The 24819-nt window shown below is 40.0% G+C and overlaps 1 protein-coding gene across 1 annotated transcript in view; it reads left to right on the forward strand.

Moving 5' to 3' along the window:
- The first annotated feature begins 2748 nt into the window (after positions 1-2748).
- CACNA1E (calcium voltage-gated channel subunit alpha1 E) overlaps positions 2749-24819 on the forward strand; it is a 616215-nt gene continuing 594144 nt past the window's right edge. Inside the window, exon 1 of the mRNA XM_074308523.1 lies at positions 2749-3250. The gene's annotated coding sequence lies outside the window, so the exon portion shown is untranslated. The remainder of the gene's footprint in view (positions 3251-24819) is intronic.

Genomic DNA, 24819 nt, shown 5'->3' on the forward strand with positions numbered 1-24819 from the left:
GGAACTCATAGCATCCTGAATTGCTTTCCTCCAAATTCTTGCCTGAAGAAAAAGGAACTGGGATTAGGACCAAGACCAATATTTTTGTTGTTATATTTGGACAGACTCCATATTGTTCTAATTAGTTAGTATTTTCAGTCAATGTGGCAGGAAATCAAATGGCAGGTGTGTCTAAAGGGCAGCGCTTGGGCGTGAATGTGGGCAATGATCCTCTGGCCTTCTCAGTCAGTTTTCCCTCACCTTCTCACCTTCACCAAGGGATCATCCACTTGATTCATATGGTCCTGCCTTAAAAGAATGAATGGGCAGAGAAGGAGAAAATATTGTTTGTGGACATGAATGCTGTTTATTTCAGTGGAAAGGGGGGAGAATAGATGTTCTTCTTTTGGGAGATTCCAAGCCAGGAAAAAACCCCCAGCCTTCTGTTGTCCCAGATTTTTTAATATATTTTTTTTCTTCTCAAACAATAACAACAACTATTCTTCTTATTCTTATTAATAGTTAACTTTTATAAAATACTCTCTGTATCTCATAAGATCCTCAAAATAATCCCATGAAGTAATTCCTATTCTTCTTCTTCCCATTTTTCAGATGAAGAAAGCAATACCAAGAGAAGTTAGGAGCCACATCCTATGTTAAACAGCTCGTTAGTGTCTGAGGTAGGATTTGAACTCAGATCTTCCTCACTCCAAATTTAACACTGTTACTATATCACTTAGGTGCTACAAAGAATGAGAAAGGCTCCTGCCAATGAAGTCCATTTTGGATGATCTGGACAACATAAGTATTTGTGAATTTGGCAAGGAATGGGTCAAGTAGACATCATCTGAGCCTTCCCCATATTTTTTCTCCTTCCATCTGGCCATGTTGTATAATGTTGTGTTGGCATAGAAGAGTTTATCTTTGGGGTTGGAGGGAGCAAGTAGTATATGTACCATATCATTGTTCTTGAGGGACGATATACCCCACGTCACTCTTGGAACATGATCCTTATTAAAAAGAAAGATGGAGTCAATTTTTACCAGCACTAGGCATACCAGACATATACCACCTCCACAGAAAACAATTTAGTGAAAAGACAACAGACAGAAGATCTGGCTTTAGTTCTAGCTTTGTCACTCTACAGCTAAGTGACCTTGGACAAATCATTCAGCTTTCTGTATGATGACATGTCTTTGCTAACTCAGCAGTCCTAACATTTTGTGATTCTATGAAAATGTAGTTATTTCTGATGGAAATACAGAATTTGGTGAGTTTGGGGGTGGTTCTGCCTTTGGATTTGTGATACTTTTCTCCTCTGCTGTTCCATGGTCCTGAGGTGATCCCTGTAAAAGTGGAAAAAGAAGAAACACAATTTTATTTCTCAAAAGCAAGGATTCTAGCCATTACTTAATTGGTGTTCTCTTGTGGGACCTGTCCTTAAATCATTTAATCAAAGGTTCATAGATTTTTAGTTGGTATCTAAGCCTTCTAAACATGTCTTCATGTTTAGAGTCTTCATATACCTTATTCCTTTCCACTCAACTCCACTCAGGATTCAAAGACTCTAGCCCTCTTGCTGTTCCTTACACGAGACATTCTATCTCATTGTTCTGTACATTTTCATTGGTTGGTACCCATGCCTAGAATTTCAGCCCTATTTGTCTCCTGATTTTCCCCAAATTTTAACCAAAACTGTACCTTTTTCTATGAGATTTCCCTTTTTACTTCCTCTCTCTTACCTCTATGGTTATCCCCAGCTTATCCCATATCTATCTTGTTTGCACATTGTTGTTGCCAAATGTGCCAACCCCATTAGGTTGTAATCTCCCTAAGGCAATTGGGGTTAAGTGACTTGCCCAGGATCACCCAACTAAGAAGTGTTAAGTGTCTGAAATCACATTTGAATTCAGGTCTTCCTGACTTCAGGGCTGGTGCTCTATCTACTACACCAACTAACTGCCCCAGGTTGAGGACTCCTAAGAAGAAAGGTCTAGGCTGAGAGTTAGCTGAGGGATAGCAATGAAAAGGATCTGAAGTGAGGAGGGAAAGTCGTGAAAATCATTAAAGAGGAGTTGGTAGATAAATCTATAGGGAAATATTGCAGGGTAAAGAAACTGCTGAATTTCCCAGGCTCCCTCAGGCTTGTGAGAGGATCTTTTATGTTTGGGGGCAAGTATCTTTACAGTTAGCCAAGGGAAATTTTGGTTTTGGGCTTTGGGAATGCTCTAATTTGTTTCCTTTACTTTATCTCCTTATCTGCCCCAATGAAAGGGGGAGGACAGTGAAGGAAGGGTGAGAGTCTCGAACCACTCCACTTAAAGGAGCGTTGGAGAGAAAGGGAACCCAACAGAATAGTTGTGGAGCGCCTTCAATGCCCTGCTTTCCCCAGTGCTCACTTCCTTTTCCTTAAGAGATGCTCACCCCCTGAACGCTTTCCGTTAAATCCTGGTTTTCCCTTCCCTTCTCCCCCAGATCCATGCCTTATTTCTTGGCTTGTGTCCCATCAAGGGAAGGGGTAAGATTGGACACGAGGATTCTGGATGGAGTGGGAGTGGCCGTGTGCCTGAAATGGGGGTGAGTAATTCGGCCAGAATCGCCAGATGAAGTTTTCGATCATTGAACTTTTTACAGAAATCCTCACCTAAATTTCCAGCCGCTCGACTGTTTACTACAGTAATTATACCCAATGGATCAAGCTTCCCAGATGCCCTTCTCCCGCTCCTTTCCCCCTCCCCAAACACACACATGTGTGTGCCTGCGCGCACATCGCACACACACGAGTAGGCTCTCTCCCCACCCTCTCTCACTCTCTTCTTTCCCTTGCTGCCTCTCCCTTGTCTGATTTTCTATGCCTGGACAGTTCTTTTTCCGTTTGGATTTAGCTCCCCTTCTTCTTTGTTATTCCCCCGTCTGCCCCCTCTGGTATGTGTGAGTTCTCCTTCTGATTGTCAGAAATTTCTTTTCCACTGTGTGGGTAGGAGACAGATTTTTAACTGTCTCCCCTCTATTTATTTTACTTTCTCTGTTTCTCTCCTTTTCCTCCTCCTCCACCTCCTTTCCCACTTCTTCCTTTCTCTCGTTCCGCTTCCTTCCCCCTTCGCTATCTGCCTCCCCTTCCCCCTCCCCACTTACTTCCTCTCCCTTCCTGCTCCCCCTCCTCCATATTGCTTGCTTCTCTTTCTCTTTTTAAAAAAATAATTCAAATAATGTCTATGGAATAATAACACACCCTCATTCACCTGAGTGCGGGACCCTGCATTAATTCAAGGTAAGCCACTGTTTTACTTGCTCTGGTAGAGATGGTGGTGTGGTATTGCTCCCAGTGGATCTCTCCCCCTGCCTCTGCCCCACCGTGGGGCTCCGCTTTTTTTGCCGTCTAGAATAAGAATTCTTTCTGGAGAAGCTTTAGATTCTGGAATGCTACCTGTTGGGAAAGGATAGATCTTTGAGACCTGCAACCCTTTCGTAGTTTCCCCAAACCCTTCCTTAAAGCAGCCTTTCCTTTCCGAGGATCCTTTTCTTTATGAGTATGTTTGTTTCCTTTGTAACTTCCGTAGCAATTTCAGCTAATGTGGAAATTTTCCCAAAGCTGTTGAAGAGGAGGCTTGTGTGTGTGTGTGTGTGTGTGTGTGTGTGTGTGTGTGTGTGTGTGTGTATGTGTGTGTACACACCAGTACCTTGTCAGGATGCTCAGTGATCTTAATGTTTCTGCTTTTCCATAAACCATATTGAGAGGGAGACTGCACTGGGGAGCTGGAGTTGAAACAGGTGCTGTATGGCATGTGCCTTTCTTAAATTTCTCCCTATCACTGCCTTCCTTTCCCTTTTAAGTAGCCTCTCTTCCCTTCTCAGCTCTCCTTAAGACATAAGAAGGCTGTTTGGAAGTTTATGGGGAACTTGATTTGAGGGAAAGTCCAGTGGTACCTGAGGAACTCGCCATCCCCTAAGAACGGGCTTTAGAAGGCTGTGCTTTTGGCTAGGTTTCTAATAACTCAGGCTTCTGTGATTTCTGTACTCATCTATTTTTCAGGTGAATTTTCTGTTTCTGAAGTTGACTGAGACAGAAAATACTGAGACTTTTGACATGAGGGGCAGTGTGCCCTTTAATGGGATGGCAAGCTGAAGGTGACTGGGAATGCGAGGAAGAGCTAAGAGGAATAGGTGGAAATGGTATCCTGAGCTCACCAGCTTCGATTAGTGGATGTGACTTTCAGTGTTAGCTCTTCCATCCACTTCAATAGAACATCAAATTCCCTTTCTTCTTTGACACCTGACTCTCCTGCTTTGATACCTGTGCTTTGGAGATGATGGCAAAGTCTATCAGTAAACCCTCTGGGGATGAAGCTTTTAGTGGGTCCTTGAGTTTCACTTTGGCCAAATGCCTAGGAAGGAAATCTTTCCTGTTTGTTTAATCCATAGCTCTGTCCATATATGGCAGGTAGGTTTTGGTTAGATGGATGAAAGTAATCTGGAGAATTAAAGAGTGCAATATAGATTTGATTCCCAGAATTCCCTCTTTAGACTTTATTCCATGTAGCTATATTGACCTTTGCTCTTCTGGTACAAGAGGAAAGACTGAAGGATCCAAGATGATTTAAAATAGAGATGATTAATGTGTGTGTGTGTGTGTGTGTGTGTGTGTGTGTGTGTGTGTGTGTGTGTGTAAGTGTGTGACCTGAGAGCTGTATTTTCTCAAAGGGAAGGCAATATCTTATATTTAAAGAGAAAACAACTCTTTTTTTGCTTCCACTGAGATTAGTTTGAGGAAGAGGAAAATGGGTTTAAATAATATTGTAAGGGAGTTAGGTTACACACAAGGGGAAATTTAGTGGTTAAATGAAAATCAGTCACCGTATCTCCCTTCCATTTTTCCTTTCCCCATACTCCACTCTTAGAAACTTATAGGGAAAGATTAGATAGTTGCTATCAGTGAGATCTGTGTTGAAATCATCTGAAGAGGTCAAGGTCAAGAGGAAAGATGCCCTTTGCTATCTGCTTGAATCTGCTCTATTGCCCTCTGTTTTGTGGTCCCATTATTTTCCTAGTCAGGTTGTTTTTTTTTTTTTCCCCTAGCAGATGGATGATCTAGCAGCTGTTCATGTGTCCAGAGATCTAGACAATTTATGGGACAAATAATGTCACTGAAGTTGATTTTATGACTCTGAAGTCTGATTTGTGTAATTGAGATGGGAAAAGGCTATTCTGGAATATTAAGTTTGGGGTATGTCTCTGTAAGGCAAACTTAACAAAACTGTCTTGGGCTCCTGACATTTGGTCTCACATTTGGTCTCAGTTACTAACTTATTTCCATTCCTTGTAATAACAGGATAGGTAACTGGCTCTGTCATTTCACTAATAGGGCAAACTCCCAGAGGAATCTCTTTATCAAAGTAAATGGTGTCTTCTTGGAACTTATAGGCCTAGAAGGTTGCATTGAGGCAGAAAAGCCAAGTGATTTCTTTAGGGTCACACAGACATTATGAACCAGAAGCAGGATCTGAATCCAGTTCTTCCTTGCTCAGAGATGAGCTCTCCCTAACCACTAGACTATGCTGCCTTTCTCCATATACTGATAGTATACATTCGTGTAATTCTACCCTGCAAGCTTTTTTTTTTTTGTATCCAAAGTTTTCCTCTTTTTTGAGCATAGTTTTTTGTGGACAAAGAGGACATTTCTTGTATCTTTCCTTACTGACCTATATCTCTTTAACTCATATTTTAAATGTATCTCTTATCCCCAGGTCCCTATGAAAACATGTTCCAACTAAAATTATTTTAAACCCTTTTAATTTTACGAGTCTCCTTCCCTTATCTTCTAAAATCCCTCTTTCTTGTCAAGGATCTCAATTCCTAACTTCAGAGCTCAGGGGAGAAAAATGGATGAAGATTTACGTGAAGTTATTCCAAACCCTATTTATTCCTTCTTTTGGAATTTATGAGTCTAGGGTCCCCAAGAAACCCTTTTCTGGGAAAAAAAGCCCTCTTTTGTATGGCATATTGATGGTAGCATGATATATAATAGATCTTTTTTTGTCATAGTGATGAAGGATTGGGCTGGTTTCTGGGCATCTCCTGATCCATATACCTTACCATCATTCTCTATAGGGAGCAAAGATAAGAAGAAAGAGGAGGAGGGTGAGTGAAAAGAAAGAAGTAAAGGAATAGAGAAAAAAATGAGACTAAGGTGGAATGTAAACCCAATTTACTCATAGATTAAGGCACATTACTTAAGGTTAAGATATGCATCTCATTTCAAGGAAATTCACTGTCTTTCCCATCCATGTGAATAATTAAAAATGGACTTTTTAGTAGAATAGGGAGAGTCATAATACCATTCATTGGCAGGCAAGCCAAATGGCAGTCAAGTATATCTGGAGCTTTGCCCTTTGACATTAGCATCAGGGTTAGTGATTAGATGGCAAATTGAGACCAAGCATACCCCAAGAAGCTGCTATAGGAATCATTAATTGGGGAGAGTGTACCTGGCAAAATGAACTTTCTGCCCTTTTATCTATTCCCTGCACTCTAGACCAGCTGTGAGACACATATGTTCTAGTTTTTCAATTCCCTTATTTGTAAAATGGAGATTTTGACTTTTGAGTCCTCTAAGTCTGTCTGCTTCTATTTCTACCCTGATTACCAAAGGGATTCAGGATGATAAAATAGTGAATTTGGGCTTCCTTGAACCATAATTCCTTACCTAAAAAAATAATCTATTTTACCCCCTTGGTTTGCTCAGACTGTAGTCTAGAACATAGCCTAGAGTCTAGAATATAGCCTAGCATCTAGAGTCCTAGACTAAAGTCTAAATCAGTAGAAACTAGATAATCCAAGATTGTATGCTAACACCACCAGGTCTTCCAAAGTCTGGTGTTGTAAAACCTAGGTCACAGCAAGGAATAGGCTGAAACTGCTGATTCTGGAGTCTTTAAGCCTAGCTTTTAGTCTGGGGGATCATCTCATTTGAGTAGTGAAGTGTGTGATACCAAGGATTGGAAAGTACATATCTCTTCATGGTTCTGGGAAAGTCCTTGAGCCTCCACGGATTCCCATTTCCTTATTTGTACAACGAGAGACTTGAATTGATGTCTCTTTCAGTCCTAAATCTATAGGCATAGACCATAAGTTAACTTTTCTTTTCAAGTGAATCTATTCCCTCCAGCCTCCTTTTCTCCTCTCTCTTAGTTAGCAAATGAACCATTAGATCACCAACATCTCATTTCAAGTGATGATTGTAAGACTAGAAGTGAGTGAAATATATTCGTGTGTGCATGTCTGAAGTGAAGAAGAGGGACCTGGATAGACAACAAATGCCTTTACAAACCTCTGTTGACTTCCACACAATTATTCCCATTATATACATTATTATTATACATAATAATAATTATATATACATATACATATAGATAGATAGATATAGATATAATTCCCATTTTATATTAAGTGATTGGTTCAACTCTGGTCTTCCTGGCTGCAGGCCCAATGTCTAGCCACTGAGTCTTAGCTGCTTCTGGACATAGCACCATATTTGTGGGGTAGTGTTCAGAAGTAGTTGCAGGAATAGTGTCAAGCTCTGAACTGGGAGGCTCTGTTCTTAAATTGTTGTATGATTATGGACATGCCATGTCAACTTTCTTGATCATCTTTATCTGTTATCTGCTTGGATTGTTGGACTTTAAAATCCTTTTCATCCCTAAAAGTCTATAGGGAAAGTGTGGATATCAGAATTTTTAAAAAAAGCTTTCAGTAATAATAATAGCTTACCTTTATATTGTGTGCTGTAATTTACAAAGTGCTTTCACATATATTATATCATCTAATTTTCACAGTATTATGGTATTTGATTACCCCTGCTTTATGGATGAGGAAAACCAAGGTAAGAGATTAACCTCTCTGCTAAGTGACATAGCTGAGATCAGACCCAGTTTTCCTTTTCATTATGTCACACAGCCTTTCCTCTACTCACTTTCTCCCAGTGCTCAATTTGTTCCCTATGTGGTAAAGGTAATAGGACCTGGGATCTGGAATTGAAAAGGACTTCAGAGGTCATTTAGTCCAAATGTCTCAGATAATGTCCTGAGAGACTTGTTTAGGGTACTAGTAGTAAGCAGAAGAATTTGGATTTGAGATCAGCTCCCAAGATTTTAAGTTTAGCAGGAAATTTCCACAATCTTCCCTCTGCACCCACAGTACCTTCTTCCCATCTTTAATTGCTGTGTAGCAGAATAATCTTTCAGACCTGGAATGGCATGATTAGAAGGTAAAGAGGGTGGGTGGACCTTGATAAGATAGTCCCTGAATAGCTCTGTGCTGCTAGCTTTGCACATCTCTACTACAGTCTCCTGATCCTGAAGAGTTCTTCATGCCCTAGGGAATAAGAACTTGGTAGATGATCACTGATGATGTAGAAGTGAATTTAGGGGAGACGGAGCAAACATGCTGGAAGCATCCAAAAGCATCCAATTGAAGGCAAAAGAGGCTTAGTAGCAGCAAGTATTAGAATTTTGTTTCTTCCTCCTTTAAAAAAAACTTCTCTCCTGTGGACTGGCCTCATTCCGGGGATGATTTGGGCTGCTGATCATGGAAGATCAAAATACAAGGGAGATCAGTGACCAAGAACTGTTGTTGTTGAGTCATTTCAGTTGCCTGATACTTCATGATCCATTTAGGGTTTTCTTGGCAAAGATACTGGAGTGGTTTGCCATTTTCTTCTCCAATTCATTTTATAGATGAAGAAACGAAGTTAAATGACGGGGCCAGAGTGAAACAGCTAATAAGTGTTTGAGGTTGGATTTAAACTTGTGAGGAAGAGACTTCATGATTCCAAGCTCAGTGCTCTATCTGCTGAGTCCCCTAGTTGCCCAAGAATTACTAGACCAAGAATTAGGTCTACTGATATCTCCCAATTGTCTCCTATGCTGATTGTTCCCCTCTTTGGTTGGGGAGAGACAAAAGGAATTAGAGGTGATGGTCTACCATTCCTATCTATGGTAGAAGAAAAACTTCTTTCAAGCATAATTATTAGAAGAACAACTATATAGATTTTGGAACTATACTAAAGTGATTGGTTATGCTGAAAGTTAGATTATGTTCTTTGCAAAAGCAGTGATGAACAGAATAACTATCACCAAAAGTCTGCAATAGAACTTATTTTTGTTCTCATTATAAACATCATCTGGGAGTCGCTATATAATACTTATTATGCCCTATGTGTCCATCTAGTTTGCCTGCTCATGCTTGCAGCTGGAGCCCAAAACCATGTGTGTCATGGGTCCTCTATTAGTTGTATCATTAGTATTAAATTTCTGAAAGAATTTGTGTTATGGTAATAGCTGTTAATGGAGATATTCTTAATAGTTGCAAAAATACACAGTGGCTTTAAAAGCCTTTAGTTGTAAAGATCTATTAAGGCAGCTAGATGGCAGACTCCATAATGGTTTGGACTTGGAATCAGGTGGGACCTGAACTCAAATCCTGTGTGATTTAGGACAACTATTAATTTCTTTGGTCCTCAGTTACCTGAGGGGGAAGGTGGGTAGTACAGTGAATTGAGCACCAATCCCAGAATCAGGAAATCAAATCCATGTTCAGACATTTACTAGCTGTGTGAGTCTGGGCAAGTCACTTAGCCCTGTTTTGTCTCAGTTTCTTCTCCTGTAAAATGAGCAGGGGAAAGAAATGGCAAATCTTTGTAAAATGAACTGGAGAAGGAAATGGTAATATCTTTGCCAAGATGGGAAAACAAAGAGTCAGATCGGAAAAACAGCTGAACAACAATTTTGGGAGGTGGGTTTTCTATTTGCGTCTTGTGGTGGCTCTTTTCTCTATCAACATGTCTCTTCCTTTATGCTCTTTTCTTTGGTTCTCTGATCTCCTTGAAGTTCCTTGTCACTTCTTGTTCCAGTAAAAAGGTGAAGACACAAGGAGACAGAAGATTTAAACTGTATTCCTTACTCCTCTACTAAATAATCTTAGGGAAGTCACCTCCCTTGTCTAAACTTAAAACTAACTCATCTTTAAAAGTGGAAGCAACAATCCTTTCCCTGTCTGAAGGCAAAGAGACTACATTGTTTCTCTGAACTGTATGTCAGTGATTTCATGATCTGGCCTCTGATCCCTTCCCTTCTACTTCATTTTCTCCTGCTTCTCATTCTCTTTTAATAGTCAATAATTTAGAAGTAAAGCAAAAATATAAGTATATAAGAAATTCTCTTTGTATTCCCAAAGGACATTTCAGAAAATCTCTTGGGGAGGGAGAAAAAGGAATGCTTGGGTTATTTAAAAATAACTTGGTCTTATTTGTTGTTGTATCTTTCTCTAGTACTTGAAACAGTACTTTAAATGTAGCAGGTACTTAATAGATGTTTGCTAAGTTGACTATTTGTTGAATATGTATACACTCACATAGATATAATGTAAATATGTATATATATATATATACAAATATGCACTTTTTATGTATATGCATATAATAATTTTTGTACTCACTGAATAGATTTTTATGTTCTCTCTCAATATAATAAGCTGATGAATGGAACATTTTATATTTTTCTCTTTCAAAAATAAATTGAATAGCTTTTTATTTAAGATATGTGGTCCTTGATTTTTTTCTTTCTGCATGTCAATGGCCCTCAGTAGGGGAAAAAGATTTTCTGCCTCTGCTTTAGGTACAGGAAAACAATGTGAAAGATAAACAAGAATCCAACTTTGCTTTTATTTTCTTTATATCTTAGACTCTAGGATGATTAAAAATCTAGGCTCATAATATCAAAATATCCAAAGACTTTGCCAGGACAAGGCATAAGCCCCACCTGCTTCCACCAACTACTATTAATAGCCACCATTTTGATAGTATATAACTGTTTGGAAATGCTTTGGTCCGGCAGTCAATAGACATTTATTAAGCACCTATTTTTTTTTCCAAGAAAGCCTCAGATGGGGATTGAAAAAACTGAACAGCAATTATAGGAAAAAAAACACTTACTGTGTGCCAGGCATTGTGCTAAGTGCTGGTGATACAAAAAAAAAAAGGCAAAAGGTTCCTTATCTTATTTGATTTTTATCACCTTGTGAAGTAAGTGCTTAAATGTAATATGGTGCTCATTTTTTTTGCTGAGGAAATGGAGGCTAAGACATTAGAGCTAGAATGTGTCAGAACTTGAAGCTAGGTCTTATTGACTTTTAATCTAGTATTTTCACTATTGTTCCATATTGATTTCAGGGGAATTCAGCTACTGACTCAAAATCTGCTTTAGGTTTATACTGAGCTGTTCATAAAGTGTGTGGTCCATAGGTACTTGTTTGAGCTGGTAGTGATGGCTTCAGACTACCATGGCAAGATGTCAGTGAGCTCCTCGATTAGATTGTGAGCTCCTTGAAGGTAGGAACAGGGACTGTCTTTTACCTTCTTTGGTATTCCCAGTGTTTAGTATAGTGTCTAGCATAGAGTGGGTACTTGACAATGTTTATTGACTGACTTATTTAGATCTGTGGTTTTTTTTTTTTTTTTCTTGAGGTAGGTTATTCTGGTGGGAAGAGCATTGTACTTAGAATTGGGGTTCAATTTGGGTTCATGTTCCTTCCATATCCTTTTAGATGTGGGGCTGCAGGCAAATCACCTCTCATCTTTAAGGCTCAGCTTCCTCCTTGTAGAATGGGCTTGGGCTCTTGTTCTTATCTCACTGGGTTGTTATAAGCAAAATATGTTGAAAACTGCTATGTATTTAATTTAGATTATTTAGTTTCAGAATTAGGGAAAAGGATGTCTGGTGCTAGATTTCCAGCTAGAAGGGACCCTAGTCCAGGGAGGTTTTAATCTAGATCTGTAGCAAATATAATTTGATGATTGTATTTTTGACATAATTTCTTGTAATCCTTATTCCATAAAAAAACATTATTCTGAGAAGGGGGTCTATAGGTTTCACCAATCTGCCAAAGCACTTTCCTAATCCTTCATTTTAGTCTCTTTCTTTTGCCAATGACTTCCATTTAATCTGTCTCTAGCTATGCTGTCTCTTTCTATAAACTGTGAGCTCCTTGAAGTCACACTTTTTTTGTTTTTTCTTTGTATCCCCAGGGCTTAGCATAGCGTCTGGCAGGTAGTGGATGCTTAATAAATGTTTGTTGACAGACAGGAAAAGATCACAGATCCCTGATCTATTCAAGCCCCCTTGTTTTATAAAAGAAGAATCTGAATCATGAAACATTTTGCCTTAGGTCTCAGGAAAGATAATCATTGGGATTTGGGTCTAGGTTGTTGGATTCCAAAGTGCATTCTTTTTCCTCTACATCCCTCTGCCTCCTTGGTCCTTTCTGTCTTTTATTTTTTTTTTATTTTTATTCCAGCATTCACCCATCTGCAAAAATAAGACTATTCCAAAGATTTGGAGAGAACAAAGTGAGAGGATATCTAAAATACTTCTCAATGCAAAATGGTGCCACCATTTACATCACTATTGTGATAGCAATGTTTCTGAGTGCCTTGAAAACAGGTGGAGTCAGAGAGAATCTGGGAAGAGAGGCACTTCAGAGAAACCTGTATACTGTTTCCTTGACTAACCAACCTTGAATCCCCATGTAGGAGGCTCCAGATTCAGCATCAGTAGATACAGAAATAAATCAGAAGTGATTCTTGCCCTCAGATTTTGAAATATTTGTGTGTGTGTGTGTGTGTGTGTGTGTGAGAGATTGGATAAGGATACAAATAATCATCATGCAGTTATCACCATTTGAGATTTGGTAAATGCATGGCACCATATCAGGCATTATTATTATTCTAGGGACTTTCTGATAATTCCCAGGGTCGTCTTGGGAAGAGCCATAAAGAGCTTTGATGTCCTGGATTGAAAATTCTTTTGAGGCAGACATTGTGTCTAATTTCATTTCTCTATCTTCCCTCAGTGCCTAATATAGTGGCTGGCACATGGTAGTCAGACAACAAGCATTTATTAGACACTTATTATTTGCCAGATGCAGTGGTAACCATTGGGAATATGGAAAAAAACACCACAGCTCCCATTTGAATAGGGTAGACTACATATAAATGTCTAGGTACACAAAAGATGCATTAGGAGGAGATAGAATGTTTTCTATGGGAAACACTAGTAGTGGGAGGACTTGGAGAAAGGACTATTAAAGAAGGTGCACTTTGAACAGTTTTGAAGAAGCCAGCCATACTAAGAGGTAGAGATAAATGGGCCGATAAGTTGGAGCAAAAGGACCAAGATGGGAGTACTTTGTGGAAAGAGCAAAATAGGTCAGGACCCCTGGCTTGTAGAGTTTGTGTAAGATAACTGGAAAAGTAGGTGATTAACAGAATTGTAACAAGGCCAGGGCATCCAGGATTTTGTCCCAGGGCTCTGAATTAAGAGGGTGCTGAAAATATTTGCTGTCCTTCCACAGCATAGAAACATCAGAATTTATAACCTAGTTAGCAAACTTCTCAGTTCCTTCTCAGTCCCACTTCCTCAATTAAAGATGAATTTTATGCTGTTTGCTTTGAGTGCTGTTTGTGGTACTTGGTCCCAGTGAGAAAAAAACAAATCCTAGTTACTGCTTTGGTGTTTTACCAATATTTGCTAAACTAAATATTTGTTGAATGGTCGTCTACTCTGTTCTTTTGACTGCTCAACAAGTGAATGTCTTAAGTGCAGCAGAATTCAGTTATTCTATGTTAAAGTATAAAACAACATAGCATAATTTATTAAATGCCTACTATCTTCAAAATACTGGGAGAAAGACAAAATTGGGATAAGACATTGCCCCGTCTCTCTCTCTCTCTCTCTCTCTCTCTCTCTCTCTCTCTCTCTCTCTCTCTCTCTCTCTCTCTCTCTCTCTCTCATTCTCTCATTGTTTTCTTGTTGAGGCAATTGGGGTTAAGTGACTTGCCCAGGGTCACACAGCTAGGAAGTGTTAAGTGTCTGAGACAGATTTGAACTCAGGTCCTTCTGATTTCAGGACTGGTGCTCTATCCACTGTTCTACCAGCTCCACCATGGCCCCTACTCTCATGGAAGTAGCTATAATATACAATATATAATAAGTACAAAAGAGAGTTGTATATATATATGAAGTCAGGAGACTGTGATCACTGGTGTGTGTGTGTGTGTGTGTGTGTGTGTGTGTGTGTGTGTGTGTGTGTGTGTATGTGTGTGAATTAGGGAAGGTTTCTTGGAGGAGATGTATTTGAATTCATTTTTAAATGATGGGTAAGCAGATAAAGAAGGAATAAATGCCTTTGGAACAAAGGGAACATAAGAGAAACAGGATAAGAGATAGCTAATGTCAATGCAAGGAGGTGGACTGTTGGGTTTGAGGAACTACAAATAGACCAGTGTAGTTGGATCTAAAAGTGCAAATACATAGAAGGGAGGAAAGAGTGAGAAGACTGTCAAGTTAGTCAAACATTTATTAGGTACCTACTATGTGCCAGGCACTGTGCTAAACACTGAGGATACAAAAAGTGGCAAAAAGTAGTTCCTGCCCTCTCTCAAGGAGCTTACAAATTAGTGGAATAGAAAACGTGAAAACAAACAAATACAAAGCAAGCCATAGATAGGATAAACAGAAAATAATTAAAAGAGGAAAAGATTTAGGAAAGGCTTCCTATGAAGATGGAATTTTAGTTGGGACTTGAGGAAAGGTGGGGAAGTCAGTGATTAAAGCAGAGGAGAGAGATCATTCCAGGGATAAGGGATAACAGAGAAAATACCCAGAACCAAGAAATGGAAAATCCAGAAAGTCAATATCATTGGTTCAAAGAGTACATGTTAGGGAATAAGATGTAAGGGGATTTGGAAAGCTAGGAGGAGGCTTGGTTATGACAGAGCCTTTTGTATTTGCTCCTGGAGTCAATAAGGAGACCTCAGAGTTGATTGAGTAGTGGGAAAACATGTTTAGAGTGTGTTTTATTTTAGAGATGGGTTGGGGTGGGCAGCATTCTTTCCTTTGGCACTAACAATAGAAGACAAGGAATGGCTTTTGGGAGACTTACCTCAGAGGAAGAACCTTCCTACTCATTCTACGATTTATTCATTATCTTCTAAACTGAGAACCGAGGGCCTCTCCAAGTGGATTCTTATTCCCACCTCTACCTTCTTTATTGTCTATCTGAGAAGAAAGCAGAAAGACAGGGAGGAGGAAAAGAACAAGAAGAAATATGAATGGGCAAGTTATATGCAGGCTCCTTCCTACCGTATAACTTCTTGGGAATGAATGCCTTGAACCCTGCTGTGGACGAGCTTTCAGGATCTCAGAGAACTTTCTCTTTTGTCTCTATCTGATGTCCTTTCCATAGCTTAATGGTGCCCTACCCTCATCTCCCCTCTGCTTTAGGAATATGGCTCAGAGAGGGCACAAGGAAGCTCTTGGTTCATTCAGCTCTGATGAGAGTTTTCCTTTTATAGTTATTGTGAATAAATAAAGGATGGTTAAAAAATCAGTTCCCATCTCCCAAGAATGCTTGAGTCAATGCAGCCCACCTGATGCATTGAGAATGGTGAGTCACATAGGCTTTTCAAACCCAGGGATATGAATCACAAAGTCCTCAGCCCTGGAGAGGACTTGGGTGACAGTTGAAGAGAATGAATTCAGCTCCTGCCTGTTGCCCACCTGCTCCACAAACCTAATACTCCTCCCCCAAACTTAGCCCTCTGAAGTTGCCCCTCCTTGAAAATTCAAATCTCCATCATGTTTTCATAGTATAAAGTCTTGGAGTTGGCCTTAGACAGATGGGGAGTTGCTTGGGGAGTAATGGATAGAAGAACTGGATGGGTAGTCAGTAAGGTCAGGTTCAAATTCTTCCCTTGACAAATGTGGCCATGAATAGTCAGTTCTGTGAAGAAAATTGATGACATTACTGAGCCTCAGATTAGGTACCCTTTCCCCACAGTGGTATTGCAAGACTCCAATGTGAGGTTGTCTTATAAAGTCCTTAGCAAACTTCCAAATGTTATAAAAAGATTGGCTAATATTATTAGTTTCAAAAATGAGGTTTCCTTGCATGAGAAAATCTTCTCTAGTATCTGTTGCTAATTTTTGAAGTGTTATATTTAGTGCTGTATTTCTTTGGTTAAGCTTTTATTCCCTGAAAATAAATGCAAATCTCCTGGAATGGATAATACATTAAACTCTTAGCAGTCATTTATACTACAGTATGAATTAGTTTGCATTTCTTTAGGGCAGACTTTCCTGGGGAGTAGGAGGAAGGGGGGGCAAGGAAGAACTGAACATATTATGCAGAAGGACTCTTGAAAGTAGATCCTGAGAACCTTGATAATAATATATACCTACTTGATGATTTTGCCTCTTGTGATCCTGGCTAAGTCCCTTTGTCTAATGAAGAGAATGGGATTTGAGGCTGACCAAGCTTGGGACCTTCTGACAAAATCCAGATCCTTCATCCCTTGATTGGGATGTCCATCCATCTTGTTGCCAGGGTATTGATTGTCATTTGTGAGCATTCCTAGGAATAGAGGGGTAAGCTGAGGAAAGTACCCTCCCCTGAAACTCTGAAGTGATGCTGAGCATCCACAGATCTCTATTGGAGTAGCAGGCACAGTGTCTGAGTTAGAATAGTCAGGTTGGGGCAGCAAGATGTGTGTGTGTGTGTGTGTGTGTGTGTGTGTGTGTGTGTGTGTGTGTGTGTGTGTGTGTATGTACAGTCACTTCCCTGGGGAAGATATGAGATATCTGCCAGTGGTCAGTCACTGCTACCTGTCTGGCTATGTCTAACTCAAGGGAATGCTGCTGTCAACAATTACCGTGAAGAGGGCAATAGAAATGAGGACTCAGGGGATAATGTTAGTCCCTGGTACTTGATCTGGACTCCAGAATACCCTCACACGGTGCAAGAAGAGATACTGATATTTTTGCAGCTCAGAAAGAAAACCAGATAAAAGTCTTGAAGAGTATCAAGAGGATTGGTGATTGAGGTAGTATCCCAATTAATCCCTCAGCCACTTATCAAAAAGACTATTTGTTGGATCTGATTAATCGAAGGAAAAGGGGAGAGAGTAGAGATTTACCAGGAGAGACAGAGCAGCAAAAATATCCCCTTTTCCCTACAAAGAAACCTTACTCTTGTTGAATAGGAATTCATATGGGTATTATTGTATACTTATATGTATTCAAATCTGGGAGTATTTCTCTAGAGAAAAGTGTGTGGGGTTATGCTGCCATTATTTTGGGTAGATGGTGGCTCCAGTGGTTCTGGAGCTGAGTTGTGGGACTAGGAGGGTGTACAGAAGAAGTAGGAGTTAATTCTAAATACTCCATCTCAGAGAAGGGACACCTTGGGTTTCCCCCCAAGGAAACATTAATGGCATGACCAGATACACTAATTCATTAATGGCTGAGATCTGTACGTTGGTACTAGGCATTATCAGATTTCTGTGTTGTGCTTAATGATTTTTCATTCTGCAATTTCCCCCCCCCCCGCATTGTGCCACTAAAAATCTTCAAAATCCAAAATAATCTGGAATGGAAAAAAATAGGAAAGGAGAAGATTAGAGTAGGTTTATTTCCTGGCTCTGCTGCTTACTATATATATGATCTTCGGCAAGTCATTGATCTTTCCAAGTCTTAAGTTTCCTCATCTGTAAAACAAGCAGGTTGAACGAGATCTCCCACTTTTGTTTCTAGCTCTCAGTCCTATGGGGCGAAAAGAAGGAAGAGTCTGGGCTGACATGCCAAACCTGGTGGCAATAGAAGGCAAATACAGATGGAATTGTTTCCTTTCCAATTTTAGAAGGACAAGAATTAAAGGGAAGGGGAGGGAAGGGAATAAACACTTATTAATCACCTACAATGTGCCATGTATCTAAGTGCTTAATAAATATTATTTCATTTGTCCCTCACAATAACCATGTGAGGTAGATAATATTAGAATTCTCCATTTTTGCACTTGAGGAAATTGAGGCAGAGTCTATATAGCTAATAAGTCCTGAGGTCAGATTTCAACTGAAATGCTCCTGACTTTTGGACCAGTACTTTATGAACTATAGTACTACCTACATATCTCTTAGTTTGTGAACAAAAAAGCATTAAAGAGGAATTTTTATGTGTGCATGTTGTGTCGTCCCAACAGAATATTCAATAGAATATAAGCTTTTTGAAAGGAGAGACCATTTCATTTTTGTTCTCCTATGGACACGTGCATTGTCCTTAATAATTTCTGAATTGAATTGAATAAACAATTCCCCTTGAGTGATGTCTGAATCTGATCTAGTTCTTCCTTCCTTCCTTCCTTCCCTCCCTCCCTTCTTCCCCTCCCTTCCTTCCTTCCTTCCTTCCTTCCTTCCTTCCTTCCTTCCTTCCTTCCTTCCTTCCTTCCTTCCTTCCTTCCTTCCTTCCTTCCTTCCTTCCTTCCTTCCTTCCTTCCTTCCTTCCTTCCTTCCTTCCTTCCTTCCTTCCTTCCTTCCTTCCTTCCTTCCTTCCCTCTTTCCCTCCTTCCTTCCCTCCTTCCTTGCCTCCTTCCTCCCTCTTTCTGTCTTTCTCTCTTCTTCTGAGGCAATTAGGGTTAAGTGACTTGCCCAGGGTCACACAGCTAAGAAGTACTAAATTTCTCAGGCCAAATTTGAACTCAGGTCCTCCTGATTTCAGGGCTGGTGCTCTATCCACTGTACCACCTAGCTGCCCCCCCCCCCCCAATCTAGTTTCTTGTTTGGAGTCTTGTTTAATTACATTCCTATGTCATTCCCATTACCTATCCTGCTAATCCTGGCAATTTTGAAGGGCAATATTTGGTAACTATTTGGGCCCCTGAGCTGGCAGTTATTTGGGGAAGGGTCATGGGTTGTTCTTACATGATTTCTAACTTTCTTGTGCCCAGTAGAAGGGAAAGATTTACTTCTGAATTTCCTGGAACCCTTCTTCTTCTACATCTGTCTGGATGTATTTGCATACCACTAAAAGAGAACTACATCCATGACTGCAGAATGATGAGGCAGTCTCTGTCGAAAGAACTGCCTCCCATTTCCATTAAATTATAAGTTTCTTAAGAGCAGAAACTGCCCTTTGCCTCTTTTTGTATCTCTAGAACATAGTCCTAGCACATGGCACATGCTTAATAAATGTTTATTTGTTGATTGATTTTCATACTTCTAATTACATAAAGTTTGATGCTGGAGAGACCAGCAGGAGGAATAATCTAATATCAAAGATTTTTGCTAGTAGTATCAATCAATATACATTTATTAAATACTTACTCTGTACTGAGCTTTGTGCTAAGCACTGGGGATTCAAAGACTAAAATGACAGTCTGTGTTCTCAGAGAGTTTATGATCCAACCAGAAGAGACATGGAAATACAAAAGAGATACAAGATAATTTGGGATCAGCATGGGGGAAGGCACTAGGAGCTATCAGGACTAGGAAAGGCTTCCTATAAAGGAAGCCTTCAAGGAGGCTCCCAGAAAACTAGGGATTCTGAAAGGTGAAGGGGATGAGTGTGTTCTAATCATGGGGGAAAGCCAGTAGAAACATGCAGAGAAGGGAATTGGAGGGTCACACTGGAAAAAACGTATTCCTAACTTCTGGGAAGGCTTTGAGATGTGGTGGGATCCAGAAAGATGTACTGTTCCATGGTTTCTTCTCCCCAAAGGTAGGATAAGACTAAGCCTGGCATTTTGATCTCTTCTCCCCATTGTCCCCTTTCCCTTCAGGGAACTCAGGCTGGTGGTATGCTGTTCACAGGAAATGCATCTACTTCTAGCTTTGAAAGAGAGAAGCTAGGTTTGGTGGGAATGGAAGGAGGGGGTGAAAGGTTCCAGGAACACAATCACACTTACTGCTGGGAATAGGGTTTGATTCCCAGAGGGGGAAGGCAGAGATTCTGCTTCTGCTTTCCCAGAACTATGAGCTTCTTGAGGGAGGTCCCCACCCCATTCTCCACTCATTGACAGTTCCATCATGTGTATACTTTACAACTCTGGGCAAAAGGAGTGTTGGGGAGGGAAGGCACAGGATTTGATATAAAACCCCCTCCCAGGCCTGAGGATGGTCTTCCCCACATTCAGTAACTGTGTTTTAGAGTAACTGACTTCTCTGCTGCCCCTGCTAGCTTTTCCTCCAGCCTTCCTCCTCCCTCCTTTCCCCCTCTCTTTCTCTGTGGCTGAAATGAGACACTGAAGTACTGGCCTCTCAGAAATGTCAAAACAAGCCATTAGTTGCAGTAGTAAGCCTGCTGACCAGGGAGCAGCGCTGAGAGACCTGTCAGGCAGGAGAAATGAGGCTTGTGCAGCTAGGTAGACAGAGGGTCTCAAGTGTAACCTTCAGCCTTCTTTATTTCATTGGCATTATTTCCCTAGGGAATGGGATCAAGGGTTGGATCCTGGATTCTCCTTAGAGAATGACAGAGAAAAATGATGGCAAGAGCCTGGGATTTACCCATGAGTGAAACTATGTGAGTGTATGTGTCTCTGGATCCAGGTAGGACCAGTCTCTGCTCTTCCGTGAATTCATTTGGGTTGTCATAGCATTTAAGCACTTTGAGATTTATCGCTCACTGTCAATATGGTGTCTCATTTGTGGTGATCAATAGGCAAACCTCCCTCCCATGCAAGTATGTTACAAGTCTGGTTTTCTGGATGACTTTTGATCTGTGGAAGCCCAAGTGAATGATGAAAATATCAAAAATAATAAATACTAGAATACTTTCTGCTCTTCCTTCTATGTGGGACCTTAATGAGGCATTGGACAAAATCTTCCAGAGTGGAGATTTTGCATGCGGTAGTGAACTAGATACCTCCAAATCCCTCCTGTTCTTCAGAAACTAAGAGAAGAGAGGACTTGAATCTTACCCATTGATTGTAGATTATTCATTTTGACAAATTATCTTTGTGTCTCAGTTTACTCACCTGTAAAATTGAGGGCACTAGACTAAATGTATTCTAATTATCTTTCTGTTCTAAATCTATTATCTTATTTGGAAAAATCTCCAAGAACTTGGATGTGAAAGAAAAGAGCCTGGAACTTGTAATCAAAAGTCCTGAGTCTGAATACAGGTTATGCTAGACTTTGTTGTATGACCTCAGAAAAATCACACTTCCTCTCTGGGTCTGTTTCCTTATTTGTAAAATGGAGGGGCTGGACTAGATGAGACCTTAGGCTCCCTTTTCCTGTGATCCTGTAATTCTCTTTTGGGAGACTTGGAGTTCAGGTTAATGTTTAAGATTAGGAATCTAGCCTTCAAGGGACCCCGAATCTCCTCTTGTTCCTCTATTGGATGTTAACTCTTCTTGCTCTGAATGATCATTACATATTGTTTTTCTTTTCTTTTCTTTTTTGTTGAGGCAATTGGGGTTAAGTGACTTGCCCAGGGTTACCCAGCTAGGAAGTGCTAAGTGTCGGAGACCAGATTTGAATTCAGGTTCTCCTGACTTCAGGGCTGGTGCTCTATCCAATGTGTTACTTAGCTGCCCCTCATTGCGTTTCTTTTTTTAAAAAAAGGAAGAAAGAGATATAAAGAGAATGAGAGAAAGAATGAGAGAGAGTAAGGGAGAGAGAATGAGAAAATGAGAGACTGAAAGAGAGGAGAGAAAGAAGGGTGTGTGTAAATGTGAAAGAGAGACAGACAGAGACACAGAAATATAGAGACAGAGAGAGGGGAAAGGGGGAGAGACAGAAAAAAAAAGAGAGACACACAGAGAGAGAAAGAGAGAGAGAAGAAGAAGAAGAAAGAGGAGGAGGAAGAGGAGATGAGGAGGAGAGAGGAAGAAAGAAAGTGCTATTATTGCCCTTAATAATATTCAAAGACTATTCTGGATTTTTTCACCTTTTTCTTTCTATGTTAGGGAGACCCTCCTCCCTAGAGCTAGGATGATAACATGTGTAGCCTAGAATTATGGGTTACTTACTTGACAGATGGATAGCCATAACCTCATTCAGGGTTGTATTTACATAGAACACTGAGGTAGGGCTGGCTGCGTTTCACTGGAGTTGGCACCCTAAAGCTTTTCCCAGCTAGACCTCTCATCCCTGTTCCTCAGGTCTTGTCTCAATGCCAGGTCTACAATGAAATTTTGTCATGTCAGTGGGTGTATATTTTTGAATCCCTTCTCAATGAGTGGATAATTGGGAAGAACAATCTCCCTTTGCCCCTGAAAATTTCTCCTCTGATTGGTGAATTTTTCTTGGAACATTTTGAGGAAATGCCCAGAAGTTGTCTTCACTCATCCCCTGGCTTTACTCCAGCCTCCTTCTGGTTCCCCAACCCCAGTTCCCAAAGGGCTATCTTAGTTATTTTTGTACTCTCAGCCCTCAGGACAGTGCTTGGCATACAGCAAGCACTTAATAAATGCATCTTGATTTGATTTGATACCAAATCTGTGACACAGGTAAGGAAGGTTTGGCCATTATCATTTTACAAAGAAAGAAACCAAGGTTCAGAGGAGCCAGCTGGTAGGAACCAAAATTAGCTCCAACCCCCTGGGTAGCCCCCTAAGTCCAGCATTAATGTTCTTTCCTTCGTATCCAAATCTGTCTTGATTGAATGAGTGGGTCTCTTGCCACTTGAATATTTTCTGAGAGAAAGTTGGATTACATTATCAGAAATGTCTTGGCATAGTATTTTCACCTTTTTGTTTGCTTGCTTTTTTTTTTTTCTTTCTCATAAATTTTTCCTTTTTGACCTGGTTTTTTTTTTATTATATATATATATTTTATAATATTATCCCTTGTATCCATTCCTCCAAATTATCCCCCCTCCCTCTATTCCCTCCCCCCGATGACAGGCAATCCCATACATTTTACATGTGTTACAATATAGTCTAGGTACAATACATGTGTGTGAATATCATTTTCTTGTTGCACAATAAACATTAGAATCCGAAGGTACATGCAACCTGGGCAGACAGATATTAGTGCTAACAATTTACATTCACTTCCCAGTGTTCCTTCTCTGGGTGTAGCTACCTCTGTCCATCATTGATCAACTGGAAGTGAGTTGGCTCTTCTTTATGTTGAAGATTTCCACTTCCATCAGAATACATCCTCATACAGTATTGTTGTTGAAGTGTACAGTGATCTTCTGGTTCTGCTCATTTCACTCAGCATCAGTTGATTTAAGTCTCTCCAGGCCTCTCTGTATTCCTCCTGCTGGTCATTTCTTACAGAGCAATAATATTCCATAACCTTCATATACCACAATTTACCCAACCATTCTCCAACTGATGGACATCCATTCATCTTCCAGTTTCTAGCTACAACAAAAAGAGCTGCCACAAACATTTTGGCACATATATGTCTCTTTCCGCTCTTTAGTATTTCTTTGGGATATAATCCCAGTAGTAGCGCTGCTGGGTCAAAGGGTATGCACAGTTTGATAACTTTTTGGGCATAATTCCAGATTGCTCTCCAGAATGGCTGGATTCTTTCGCAACTCCACCAGCAATGTATTAGTGTCCCAGTTTTCCCACAGCCCCTCCAACATTCATCGTTATTTGTTCCTGTCATCTTTGATCTGGTTTTTCTTGTGCAGCATAACAAACATGGAAATATGTTTTAAAGAACTGCACACATTTAACCTATATTAGATTGTTTCTGTTGTGGGGAGGAGAGAAAGGAGAGAGAGGGAGAAAAATTTGGAACACAGGTTTTGCAAAGATGAATGCTGAAAACTATCTTTACATGTATTTGGAAAATAAAATACTATTAAAATGTCTTAAGTTGTGAGTTTAAGTGAATGACCTTTGGCCCCTGTCTAGGCGTGACACTATTAAGACTACCAGTTCATTATCAAGGACACTTTTGCCCGCCCCCCCCCCCCCCATTTTCTAGTCTTTGATGTTATCAAGTGATCTCTCTCTTCCAATGAAGGCTATCACTTTAGAGAGAGAAAAACTGAAATCTTTGATTTGAAAGGTGATGCAATTTGGCCTATCCTGCTAAGGTAAGCAGCAGACCTTTCCTTCCTCACTCTCATCCCTATTCAATTTGGTCCAGTGATTCCCTATTATCTCTAAAATTAAATATAAAATCCTCTGTCTGGTTTCAAAGTGGTTACAAGCTGACCTCTTCCTACCTTTCCAATCTGTTTATTTGTCTTACTCACCCCCATATGCTCTGAGATCCAGGTCACTGGCCTCTTGGTTGTTCCTCAGCATTGCCATCTTCCAACTTTGGACATGTCCTCCTGGAATTCCCTTCCTGTAATTCTCTCTCACCTAATGTCTCATATTCTACATAAACTTTCCTCAAGTTTCCTTAATTCTAGTGCCTTTTCTGGATCAATGATTTCTAATTTATTCTCTATATATCTTGTTTGTACATGGCATTTTGCATGTTATCCCCCCCCCATTAGACCGTCATCTTCTTAAGAACCATAATTCTCAAGGTTGTCATTTTTTCTTTGTATCCCTAGGGTTTAGTGCAATGTCTAGCACACAGTGGATGCTTAATGAATTCTAGTTGACTATCAGAGAAATGATTTAAACTCAGTTCTCTCACTTTGTCTCTACCATGTTTTCTCTCTAATGTATTCTTCCAGTTTTAACTAAAACCATAATTCCCTAGTTACCTTCTTTCTCCCTCCTCCTCCTCGAACTGAAGCCACTTCATGGCTTTTGAGCACTTCTCAGAGAAGGAGAATATGTGATTCTAACCAGTCACTTGGAATAATAGCTCTTTGTAAAAAAATTTTTTTTTAACTTTTGGACTCAGAAAGAGAGGATGTGATTCTCCCCAGTTACTTGGTTTAATAATTTTTGTAAAGAGAGTTTTTAAAAAATTATCTTCTGTACTTAGGAACTTGCTTTGGGAAAGGAGAAATAATATAGGTTGGTCCCAGAAACTTCAAAGAACTATTTTTTCCCCCAGAGCTTTGTCTACCCAGTGAGATTTGT

This window comes from Sminthopsis crassicaudata, chromosome 4, assembly GCF_048593235.1.
Source record: "Sminthopsis crassicaudata isolate SCR6 chromosome 4, ASM4859323v1, whole genome shotgun sequence".
Classification (NCBI taxonomy): domain Eukaryota; kingdom Metazoa; phylum Chordata; class Mammalia; order Dasyuromorphia; family Dasyuridae; genus Sminthopsis; species Sminthopsis crassicaudata.